Here is a 12,798-nt window from a genome sequence, read left to right on the forward strand (position 1 = left end):
AAGGGAAAGGGTTGTTTCTCGAGCTGCAAGAGATAGTTCACCCTTTGTGTCTGTTGGATGACACACCTCTGCCGAAAGGCACCTAACTTGTGTCAAAACAAGCAGCTACCAACCAACCCAACCCAGGCTTCCACGCTGAAGGATGGAGTGCTGAGCAAAGGTGTGAGTTACCTTATATGAACTTTATGTCTGAAACACAGCCAGACCTTCATGAGATCTTCTTTCAGTGGAACACCAGCAACACCTGCCCTTTTGGCACCATGACCCACACTAGTATTATTGTCTAGGTTTGCATTAAACCAGAGGGCTGTTCAGACCCACATATGTGGCGTATTTATTACCGTTTCATCCAGCCCTTGCAACTCAGGGTGGGCTGCAAGGCCACTCTTGATCCTTCTGTGACTTTGTGGATGCCAATCAGTCTTCACCTGCATCTCCCTGCTTTAAGAGAAGACGCCTCCTTGAGAAGACGCCTCCCCGCCATCCCACCCTCCAGAGACCCACGTGGTTGTGTATCCTCCCCAAGATGGCTTTTGGTGGCTATTTGGGGACACAATGGGGAAAATGGAGGTGGAGTGGATTACTGGGAATGAGGGGTAGAGGAACATGGGGCAACAAGGGGCTGTTGCTTTGCCCCTGTGGTATCACGTGCTGTGCGATGGATGGAGTTGGTTCATCGTGATTTTGTGAGTTAAACAACATGCTGCCCAGCGCTGGGGCTCCTACCCGCCTGAGAACAGCTCACAATCAATGTGACACAGCAAGGAGCAAAGCCCCAGCCCACAGGACTGTGTGTCTGGCACCCTCTTGGCATAAAAAGTGAAGCCCCAGCCCACGCAGGACCACAGCACACGAGCACGGGAGGAGTGCATGATCCCGTCTTGGCAGAAATAAAGGCCAGCTTTGAGAGAGAAGCCCATCAGCTGTGTAAAGCCAAATGAATAAAACATCTCTGCAAATACTGCGAACAGCTTTAGAAAGAGCCATTCATTCAGGACGGCCTTTTGCACCCAAAATTGCCAACTCCAGTTTTGTTTGAGCACAGGGAAGAAAATCAGGCATCTGAAAGACTGGGTTGGGTGAGATTTGCTCAGACCCGGAGTTCTATTTCATAGATACCAACAAGGAACAGTAATTCAGGCTCCAGCACACTCCCAAAGGGCAGGTGGGTGTCTAGATAGTCTCTGTCACCCCCAAAATAATATCATTTCTAGCATTGCCTGTTTCTTACCCTGTTCAGCTGTTTTTGTAAGACCAGTTTTAAATAAAGGGCCAGACAGAAACCTATCCTTTCATCCCAGGGCATGGCAATGGGCCATTTTTAGGTAGGAGAGGTCGGCCGCTCTGAATAGCACATTCCACAGGAACTGCCCAGGATGGAGCTCAACCATGCAATTTCGCATCCCCTATTCTCATGTCTTTGACGTGGATTTAAGGTAATAACAAGTTTCACTGTTATTCTACCCAGAGCTGCCTCAGATAAGCATGAATAGGCTCAGATAAAAACGGAAAACAAATGGTAGGATTTCTTTTTCAAGAAGAGGTCCTTGGAAATCAAGGCAACTGAAGCAAATGCACATCATCTGATACTGGACATTAACATTACGTCTCAGAGGACTTTTCGGACTGAAGGATGCCAAAGACTTAGTGACAATATTCACCCCTTTCTACATCCCAGAATGGGTGGAAATATATAATCACCCAGGATAAATCCTAATTAGGCTCATTTCCAGGGTTGTATTATGTAGAAAGACAGAGCATGAGAAGAGAGGTTTTAATGAGTCGTAGGAGTGTGTATGCCCTTGTGACTATACAATCATTGTTTCTCTAAGGGGCCAACAAAAGCTGAAGAATAAATGTGAATAAACAAAGAGCTGGAGCAGAGCTATTTTGGGTGTGGTGTGTCCACACTTCCTTGTGCAGTTGGACGTTTCATACATAGAAAGCCCAACCTATAGATTTGTCTCAGTCCAGAGCAAATTTCAGAGGCTGCCAAAGAGCCCATTCCCTGTGACAAAGGAGGGACCTTGAGGAGGGTGGTGGTGACACGTGTGCTCCCAGGGGGCTGAGATGCAGCCGGGCCAGGTACCCTGTTTCCCCAAAAGTAAGACCTACCCCAAAAATAAGCCCTAGCCTGATTTTTCAGGATTTTTTGGATGCTCAAAATATAAGCCCTACTCCAAAAATAAGCCCTAGTTACAGTTCATTTTTAAAAAGTCAATTTAAATAGGTTCCAGACAGCTATATATGCAAAAAAAAAGACATCTTTTGGAACAAAAATTAATAGAAGACCCTATCTTATTTTCAGGGAGACAGGGTAGCACTAAGGTAGCACAAAGGCTTTCACTGTGCCCCAAGCTCCCCCTCACTGCACAGGGCATTGCAGGGCTCAGTTCCAAGTGGGCTACTATTAATTTAGCTCTATTAAAACTGAGGGAAGGCTTTTGGTCCAGCAGGACGTGCTCAGCACAGAACAGAGCCCCAGCATCTTCCAAGCATGGGGCAGGTGACTGAGCCGGTCTCCTCCTTTGCTGGGGGTGAACAACTGCACCATGGGTGGTCCTGGAGGACCAGGTTGTGGGACAGATCCAGCCTGAAGTCACAGAGACCATGATGCGTCTGTTCCATGTCACATGTCCCACAACTCCCTTGGGGGTCCAGAGCAGAAAAGATAATGAACTCCATGCTTAAAGTCCAGAAGAACTCACACAGCTCCATGGAAAAGATCAGGAGACATTGTGAGCATCTTCAGCATCCCTGGCCATGCACGAGCAGGGATTTATTGTCCCAACCTAACCAGAGACCCCAAGATATAGGGGAAGGCGGGAGAACAGGGTGACACCATTTGTGGCCATGGCATGAAACCTTTGCTCTCAGCTGGGAGACCTTGGCAACTGCTGCCACAAAGTCCTGCCTGGGAAAGAACGTCATGAGACCTACGTGTCCAGGGAGCTGGAGGAGAAAAAGGGCAGCCTGTTGGTGCAGGGAGGAGGAGGAGGGGAGGCTCACCTGGCTCTGCCAGGAGGAAGGAGAGGGAAGATGGTCTGGGCTTTACTGATCTGCACTACGCTGGCTGGAGCCTGTCCTTGCCTTGCCTTCCACCCATCATCTCATGCTGTGCAGCAGGAAAGGTAAAACCCCTCCAAAAAGGCAGGCCGACGCTCTCTGATTGTCTAATCTCTATTTTGCAGGCTCTAATCTGCTCATTTAGCGGTGTGTAAAGAGCACCTGGATGATTCACCATCTAAGTGCTGCTCTGGTGGGGCCAGTTTGCTTCAGCTGTTGTAACATTTGTTTACCTCTGTGCTGGGGTAGCCTTGAATAAGTGCGAACCTCCCACAGACACTAATTCATATCGGTTCTCCTTTGTGTTAAATATTTATGTTCTTAACAGGCACGCCTAAGAAAAATATTGGCAAGCAAGCCTGCGGCTCAACTCCATTACAACTCAATTTTATCTCAGTGCAATTTGCATCTCGAGCGAACAGGATGAGAAAACACACTGTACTTACAGAGCAAAACAGCCCAGCAGTTCAGCCATTAGCAGATCTATTGATTAAACGACAACAAGCCCTATCGATGAGAACTTCCAACGACTTCTTGTCACTGCCCGGACCCGTAACTGCGTTGCAAAGCCAGGGGAGCTTTAAGCAAATCCCCACGGCAGCGAAGCATAAAACAAATCAGGCCAAAACAAAACGCCATTAATTGCTTGTTGCGTGAAATCAAAGCCGGTCTGTGCAGAGAGCTAAATGAAAAGCATGTGTCCTGGGTTCGCGGGGAGCTCAGACAGGTGATTGTTCCAAGCCCAAATGGCGCAAATCAGGATGAGCTAATTGCTTTTGGATAGGACACCTGGCTTACACCAGGTGAGCGATTTATTAAAAAAAAATATGAAATCTATTAATTTGTTTGTTGTTGTTTCTTACTATCCCGCAGAACAAAAGTCAATAAACAGTTCTGGCCTTTAGAAATAAAACTAAAAGGGGCGCAGGCAAGTTTCTTACCTTGCTGGAAAGCGCGCGGTGTCCTTGCAGGTCTCCTTTCTCCGCCAAACCCAGCGCGTTCTCTCCCCTTTGGTGAGGTAGTTTCAAGGCACTTTTGTTTGCTGTTCTGCTACCTTGTCGGCTCGGGAACAGCAGCGTTCCGTAATTCAATCCTCTACTTAACCGCGGAGACACTCCTACTCGGAGATCACACCCATTCCCAGGCTCACGGGGGACAAAGAGGGAGCCAGCATGAGAGAGTTTCAACCAACTCTCTGCTTGCATCAAATATCCACCAGCTCTGCATTCAAAAAGCAATAATGATTTAATTAGAGACCTGTTTTGTCCAGATTTAAAAGGGCCGAGGAGGGATTTATTCCCTCTTTTCTCTGTCTTTTTTTTTGCAAAGCAAGGTGCTGTGCTGCTCATTGCCATGTTAATGCTTGGGCCCAAGAGACCCAGCTCCAGCCCCTGCTTCTGTCCCAGATTTTGGCACGGTTGGTTGGAGAGGAGAGGCACTTGGGGCAGACAACCTGCTCCCCTGCTCCCTGCGAGCCTGAGCTGGGTCTCCCTGTACAGGCTGGAACTTTGCATGTATTGCAGCCCGGGGTGATGGGGAGCAAGGGTGAGGATTGCCATCAAGATTACCGGCTGAAATGAGGACAAAACAGAGCATTGGAGCGTGCAACTGGGCTGCCCTCCCAGGAGAAAAGTAATGATAAACCAGAAAACCCCAGTGAAGCTGGCAGTGTTTGCTGTAGCCACCTTCTGCACCAGAAAGCTGTGTCTGTGGATAATTATTAAAATATCATAGCTTATCATTAAGAAGCACGGAATCATAGAATAGTTTAGATTGGAAGGGACCTCCAAAGCTCATCAAGTGCCACCCCTGCCATGAGCAGGGACATCTTCACCAGCTCAGGTTGCTCAGAGCCCCGTCCAGCCTGGCCTGGGATGTCTCCAGGGATGGTTCATCCACCACCTCTCTGGCCAACCTGGGACAGGCTCTCACCACCCTCAGTGTAAACCATTTCTTCCTCATGTCCACCCTGAATCTCCCCTCCTTTAGTTTAAAACCATCACCCCTTGTCCTATCACAAAAGGTCCTGCTAAAAAGTCTGTCTCCATCTTTCTTACAGGTCCCTTTTAAGCACTGAAAGGCGGTCTCCCTGGAGCTTCTCTTCTCCAGCTGAACACCCCAGCTCTCTCAGCCTGTCCTCCCAGCAGAGCTGTTCCAGCCTCGGATCATTCCTGTGGCTCCTCTGGCCCCTCTCCAGCAGGTCCATGTGTGTCCTGTGCTGAGGAACCAGAGCTGGACCAGCACTGCAGGGGGGGCTCAGCAGAGCGGAGCAGAGGGACAGAATCACCTCCCTCCACCTGTGTGATGCAGCCCAAGATACAACTGGCCTTTTGGGCTGCAAGCACGTGTTGCCTGGTCATGTCCAATCTTTCATCCACCAGTACCCGCAAGTCCTTCTCCATAAAAGCAGATCTGTAAAGTGTGGCTGCAATATGCAGGCAACCTCTTTGAAAGCTGCCCTGATGCCACCATCTGTGGGTGACCTGAAGACAAACCATCTCCTCTCAGTCACAGCTGCTTCTGCATGGCTTCTGCATGGTGCTGCTCGCTGCTGGTGGAGGGAACATCCCTCAGTGGAGGCACCACTGTCATCACCAGACTGCTCTGCCTTTGGGGGTCCCAGGACCATGTCCAGCTGAGTTTTGAATACCTTCAAGGATGAAGACTACATGACCTCTCCGGAGTGGCAACCATCCAAGTCCTTCTTACACATCAAACTTCTCTTGCCATTTCCTTAATTTCTTATATTAACCTGCACAAACCAAAAATAGATATGGATCAGCTCATCAGGTATCAGCTAAACCAGGTATCAGCATAGGTTTAAACCAACACAATTACTACAGTCCACTGACCCCAAGGGACACCTAATGGGAAGAGCACCCAAAATACCGGTGACATTAGCTACAGACCAGTGTACCAGTAATCACAGCTGCAAGTCAGGGTGCGGGCTGAACCTGCTCATTCAGCCTGGGTGTGCCCATATCTGAGAGCGACACTTCAGAGATCTTAGTTTCATGATTGAAGATGCAAAACTGACTCTTAGCAAGTGATTTCTCTCTTGGTGTCAGCAGGCTACAGCTCATAAAACCCGTGTAAGCCTTTGCCTTTCATTTTTCATTCTTTTAATTTCATTGTGCTGAGTGTCTTCCTCTGCTGCAGGGAACAGAGAAAGCACATTTTGTGTCTTCCTCTAGTCCATGGAAGATGGGGACCTGCAGCAGGGTCTGCTGTTATCTTTGGTGTCAGCCCCAAGCCCAGCGGTGAGGGTCACACAGCAGCAGCATTAGAAGATGGGTTGAGGACATCTGGATATCTCAGAGGATGGGCACCAAACTCCATCATGCTCCGGTCCCCCTTTTGCCTCATGAAGTCATTATCCCCAGCACCAAGGGCTTAATTAATAGCTGCTATGTGTCTGGTTCCTTTACAGTGCTGATATATACTGATATAAAACAACCTGTTTCCATGGCTGCAGCTACATGAATTTGAGCTTTGGGATGGAATGTGTCCTTCCTATACACACAGGTTTGGTAACACACTTCAGGTTTGGGCACAGGAGGAGTTTGAGCTGCCTGTCGCCACCCCTTTCCATTGCCACAGTGAAAAAGTAGCTTTTAAGGAGCCCATATCTATAGAAATACATGTACAGCAGTTTAGAACAGTCAGTGCCGAGGAAAAAGAAACTGTTTGTTATAAAACATGGGGTCATTTAGTGCTGAGCTGTAGGCACTTTTGCTTCCTGCTAATTCTGGTCATGCCATGGGGTTATAGAGCAGAAAACATTATTTCCAAGCAGTTTAACTCAGTAGTGGTGGAAAACAGAATAGCCTGACTTTCATAACTGCAACATGATCTGAGATGTTCCTGTTCCAGCTATTTTTCCCATGTGCACGACCTGCTGCACTTATACTCTGGTCCTAAGCCTTGACTCGGTATCCCCAGAGCTCAAAGACCTTGTGGTTTGGTTTTGTTTCATGCATACAGATGGTAGATGAGGCTGTTTTCAGTGTCCCCGTGCAAGCCTAAGACACTGAAGACATTGTCATGGGTTGATGCTGGGGTAAATCAGAAGCTGATGGGAGGAAGACCCTGCTAAAGTACAAAATCAAGATTTGGCAGTGTAATGGCCCACATCTGCCTCAGCCCGGGACATCCCACATGCTTGTGGATAAGGTTGACATTGTGCACGGGGAAGCAGGCTCTGCCAAGGATGTATTTGCAAAATGACACGTTGCAAAGGTATTTCCACCCTGCTTTTGGGTATGGAGCTCTGGGAGGAAGAGGGAAGGGCCAAACCCTGCAGATGAGATAACACTGCAGGGGCCTCACGCTTTGGAGGAGCAAAGGGAAGGAGGCAAAAAACCCCCACAAGCTGCTCAAGACATCAATGCAAAGAACCATCACTGCCTATGTGAGGTTAAATGTCCTGATTTGTAGCAGCCAAAGTATTGCATTAATTTCTGATAATGTTTCAGGAGAGCTTTTCTTGACCCGCAACCAAAGCGAGTGACACTTTACTACATATCCCTCACGTAGCCTTGCTCAGGCAATTTTCTGCCCTACAAAAATGTGATGACCTAATGAAAAATTGACATAATGCCTCTTATAAGTCTGCCTACAGATCTAATGGAGAAGGATTGGGTTATAATTTTCTGCTCCCTCATGTGCTGTGCTCCTGGGTATGGGGAAAAGGAGAAACCAATAGGTATGCAAGTATATCAACTGTAAGACATGTGAGGACTTCACTCATTGGGGATCATAACCATAGAATCACAGAATAGTTTGAGTTGGAAGGGACCTCCAAAGCTCATCCAGTGCCACCCCTGCCATGAGCAGGGACATCTTCACCAGCTCAGGTTGCTCAGAGCCCCGTCCAGCCTGGCCTGGGATGTCTCCAGGGATGGTTCATCCACCGCCTCTCTGGGCAACCTGGGACAGGGTTTTACCACCCCGTTTCTTCCTCATGTCCAGCCTGAATCTCCCCTCCTTTAGTTTAAAAACATCACCCCTTGTCCTATCGCAACAGGCCCTGCTAAAAAGTCTGTCCCCATATTTCTTAAGTTGCTGAAGCAAAAGCCCCCTGAGAAGCACATCTCCGCCAGCCACAGCATCTAACGCGGGAGCAAGGCAGGGGTGACCAGCAGCTGTGAGAGACTGGGAACCAGCCTCAGGATTTGGCCCAACTGCCTGCAAGGGAGATTTGATGCAGGAAAATGAACACGGCTTTGCTCTTTGGCCTGATGGGCTCAGACCGGTGGAGGTCAGGCTTCATGTTGGAAATGATTTGTAGGCTGCGAGCTCCAGCTGACCGGGCAGCACAGTCTCTGACAGGTAACAGTGTGCTGGTTAATGGTTAACACCAGCAAATGGAAATGTCCTGGAAGGTGCCCGGCTGTGCTGCACTGACAGATACACAACCACCTCGAGCTGTGGGGAGTCATTGCATCCTCCTCTGATGAGGACCTGTGAGTCGATGGCTCTCAGCACACAAAGAAGCCTTGATCCTGCAAAGGAGCCCTCCCAGCACAGCTCTGGGGCAATGCTGTGCACGGAGCCATGAGAACGGCGGATCCCATGGAGGAGGGAGCAGGACGGGCCAAATAATTTTCTCCCGATTCAGAAGAAAGGAGTGGCCTTGGCAAGCCAAGGACACAAGGGTAAATGCTAATTTCGGGCAGGAACAGCTTTGGCGAGAGCTCTAGAAATGCAGTTTGGCTTCCCGGAGCCAACAGCTTGCAGCAGGATAAGACAGGAGCGGTCTCTCTGGCACAGGGGTTGCAACGTTGAGGCAGAAGAAACCTGTAGCTGTTGCTCCAATTAATTGCTTGGCAGTCTTAGTGCAAAACCCATTTTAAGCCAGATATGCTGGGCTGTGAATTGGGAATACGAGGCTCATGTTTTCTCAGGCTTATGGGAAAAAAGTATTCCCCCTGCAAAAGAGGAGAGGGGGCCAGAGACGATATCTTGTAGCACCATAGCTTCTGATCAGTCTCAAACCCCTCTTTTATGTCCTAAAATATCTATAAGGGAATATCTATGAGGGAACTGGGGCTGTTTAGCCTGGAGAAAAGAAGACTGAGGGGAGACCTTATCACTCTCTACAACCACCTGAAAGGAGACTGGAGCATGGAGGGGGTTGGTCTCTTCTCCCAAGTAACAAGTGATAGGACAAGAGGAAATGGCCTCAAGTTGCCCCAGGGTAGGTTCAGATTGGATATTAGGAAATAACTATTCATGGAAAGGGCTGTCAGGCATTGGAACAGGCTGCCCAGGGCAGTGGTGGAGTCACCATCCCTGGAGGGGTTTAAAGGGCGTTTAGATGAGGTTCTTAGGCACAGGGTTTACTGCTAGAGTTAGGTTAAGTTACTATTGGACTCGATCCTGAGGGTCTCTTCCAACTGAAATGATTCTATGATTCTATAACCCATCCTTGATGGTGTGAGGCACAACTTTAAGTCTCTGCTAGCAAGGAGAAATACCTCAGTGAATATAGTTGCCCTGACTATAATGATGGGATATAACAACACTGATGGTAATGGCCATACCCTGCCAGACTTCCCTTGGTCTTTCTATTAACACAAGAGCTCTGGCTGCTACCGAAAGCTTTGCAGAGTGAGGTGCCGCAGCGTGTTTTCTTTCCCAAAACTACTTTTGGGGGAATGCAAAGGAAAGTGTTTTTTCCAGCCTCCTGCTGGTGAACAACTCCAGCCTTGGAGCAAAATTGCTACCATCACGTTTCGGGAGGTTAATCTGCAACCCGGTGCGGGGTGAGCCGGGGGGACGGCGATGTCCGGGGCGGCTGGCCGTGCCTGTGTGCACTGCGGGCGTGGGTTCCTCTGCACCTCTCCCCCTTTGCTCTCGTGTCTCGCCGCCAAGAATTAGCAGGTGCACTGAGAAAACAGGATAGCCGAGGTGGGACCGTGACGTGGCACGGGCAGCAGCCTTGGCCGCCTTCCAGCCAGAGGAGGAATGCGGCAGAGGGGCCCCAGTTAAGATCCGGGTGTATTCAGACTGGTTTTTCTAATCTGTGGAGACATCCAGAAGGAGCCAAGTCCCCTGGATCCATCACCCCAAGGTCACCATCAAACCCTACTCGTAAAGCTGATGCCGGAATTTGGGCACCTGATGTTCTTGGGGTTATTGGCTGACTATCTGCCAGGGTGAATGAGGTTTGTGCTAGAAAAGCTTAAATTTGCTAGTACTTCAGAAAATTAGCGTGCTTGTCCAGAATACCAAAAAGCTTTAGGGAAGTACTTGGTGATGATGAAGACTCAGCAGGATGTGGCCCTTTAGGCAAAGTGATGGAGGGTCTAATGGGGTGAGCATCAAGCCACCATGGTAGACTTCACAGAGTCTAACCATGGGGTAACAATGTGCAGGAAAACAAAGCTATTGTGTTCCTGTCCCTGACTGTTTTTCTCATTTTTACATAAGCCTCAAGCAGCTGAGCTGAGGATCCGGACTATCAGCTGCTGATTACTGTTATTAAATTGCAATTTTCTTCCAGAGACCTTAAATTCTGATTCAGCCATTTGCAAAGCAAATGCAGACGATTTACAAACTTAATCCCAGGATAAAGCACCGTGGGAGCCTTGCGCTGAGATGTTTACCTGCCTCATGTCTGTCTTAAGATGGTAGTGGGGATTATCGCTTGCTGTTGTAGGGATGATAGCACAGAGAGAGCACAGGGTATAGACGGATAAGGTTTCCCAACCAGTATCGCTGCAGGAACAGGGTCATAAAGACAAGAACAAACCCAGATCACCCAGGCACCAGCCTGGCAACTTGGTAACGAAGAACAACCTCCTCCTGAGCATCCTGTTGCCATCGAGTCCTCAGTCATCAGCCATGGTACAGAGTCACTGTTTCCCCTAGGTAGAGCAGCCACCTTGAAGAGGAAGACAATGAGGAGAGGAAGACAAAAAAGCAAAGAGGATCACTAAAAACAAACATCCCTGCAGACGGGACGGTTTTGCAAATTGCTGCACAGATAGTTTAGGAGTTTCATAAAACCTCAGGGGCTCTCTCACAGCCCTAATGAAAACCTTATGAAACCCAGCGAATTCCAGCGCGCTTTGGTCAGGGTCATCAAGCAGAGTCTCTGTGATTTCCAGCGCCAGCTGAATCCGGCAGAAAGGAGACATTTTGCAGTAAAGCTGAACAGGCTCCGCCGCTCTGGTTAATGGCTGTGCGAGCCTGGCACTGGTTGCCCCATGAGGGACAAGTGAGGTTGTACTCACTTGTATCACAGTGGGGACACTCCATGAGGTTCAGGCTCCTTGGGACTGTCCTTTCATGGGAATCACACTGCAAACAACATGAGGGATTAATGATTAATGTCTTATTCTCACGCAGGAGCTGAAGATAATAAAGGTTATTTATGCCTTTTGGACAAAATTACATAGATGTCCATGCAAGAATCAGCAATTTGACTCAAGTTCCCAGCAGCAGCTCCTCACCCTGCAGGAGATGTGACCCAGGCTTCTCTCCTGTGGGGTAAAAGTTTGGTCCTTTAGCACCTGGTGAAGCCAACTGGTCCTAATGGTTTAATATGAGGCATCACTGGACGGTGAAAGGTGTAGCTGCAGGACACGCTGGCTTTAGTGTCAAAAGCTGCTGGAGCTCCCACACTCAATATTTATTTGTTTTTAGCATTCAAGCAGACCAGCAGTTTCCACAATTGTGGGAAAGCTGAGTGCTCACATTAGTGACCATACCTGAGTGCCCACGAAATCACTGCACCCTCCCTTACAAACTTAATTTTTAACCCGTCTCGTTTCAGTGACCCAGCTGCACGTGTGACTACACAAAGTCACTCTGCTAAGGGTGGGGGATGAAATCCCAAAGCCATGCCCTTCTGCCAACACACACCACCCCCAAAATTAGTGTCATAGCAGCTGCCAGGCTGTGGTGCCCAGAAGTGGGGAGTGTGGGGGATGTCCATGCACCATGTCAGATGGGAACTGTGTCCTGGGAGTTTTTCTCAAGGACTTTTGCATTTGTTCCCTGGGTCTTTCCCTGAAACACAGCAAAAAATTGCCCCAGGATGGGTAGTCTGGTTGCTGAGCTGAGTTTATTGTCTGCATCTGCTAAACAGAGCTAATGAATTTCAAACCTTAAGAGGCAAAGGGGTGCAAAGACAAACCGTACAAGCCGTTGAGCCCAGGGACCTGTGGGCAGAGCCGAGATGATGCCTGCAGGGGTGCAGCAGGTAGCCAGGGCTGGGGCTGGCCCAGCAGCCAACTATTGTTTGCAGGAATGCAGCCCAGCCTGTGCCAACCAGGAAGGAGCAAGAAAAATCAATCACCCTAAAGGCTGAGAAATTGTCACCCTGCTAAATATTGCCCCTCCCTGTTTTTCAGGGTCCCCAAAGGGCACAGGGCACTGTCTACACCTGCCTGACGTGGGTGCTTGGCCCAACACTCCTACACATCAGGTGTTGTTCACATTAGACTGTTAAAACAAGCATGGGAAGGGCACCAATACTCACCACAGCCTCGGTTCAGCTGATGAATGAAGATCAGACACTTTTCTGGGTGCTGCACACACTCCTCCGTGTGGTCTATGGCCTTCTGCACATCATCTTCACCTGCTTCTTGAAGACCATCCCAAGGATCACAAGTAGACCACATGTTGGATGGGCTGGAATGGCCTGGATTAACTGGGAGGCACAGAGTTTCTCAAAAATGGAAGATGAAGGGCTATTTGAGGGAAATTATTTGTATTATTACA

General features: G+C 48.9%; 1 long non-coding RNA gene across 1 annotated transcript; it reads right to left on the reverse strand.

Moving 5' to 3' along the window:
- Positions 1–4,775: 4,775 nt before the first annotated feature.
- Positions 4,776–12,798, reverse strand: LOC309436712. The gene is made up of 3 exons (XR_014183393.1): positions 12,557–12,798; positions 10,823–11,373; positions 4,776–5,818 (listed from the first exon to the last, which is right to left on the reverse strand). It is a non-coding gene; the product is annotated as an uncharacterized lncRNA (long non-coding RNA).

The sequence above is a fragment of the Streptopelia decaocto genome (assembly GCF_964273445.1).
Source record: "Streptopelia decaocto genome assembly, chromosome: 2".
Classification (NCBI taxonomy): Eukaryota; Metazoa; Chordata; class Aves; order Columbiformes; family Columbidae; genus Streptopelia; species Streptopelia decaocto.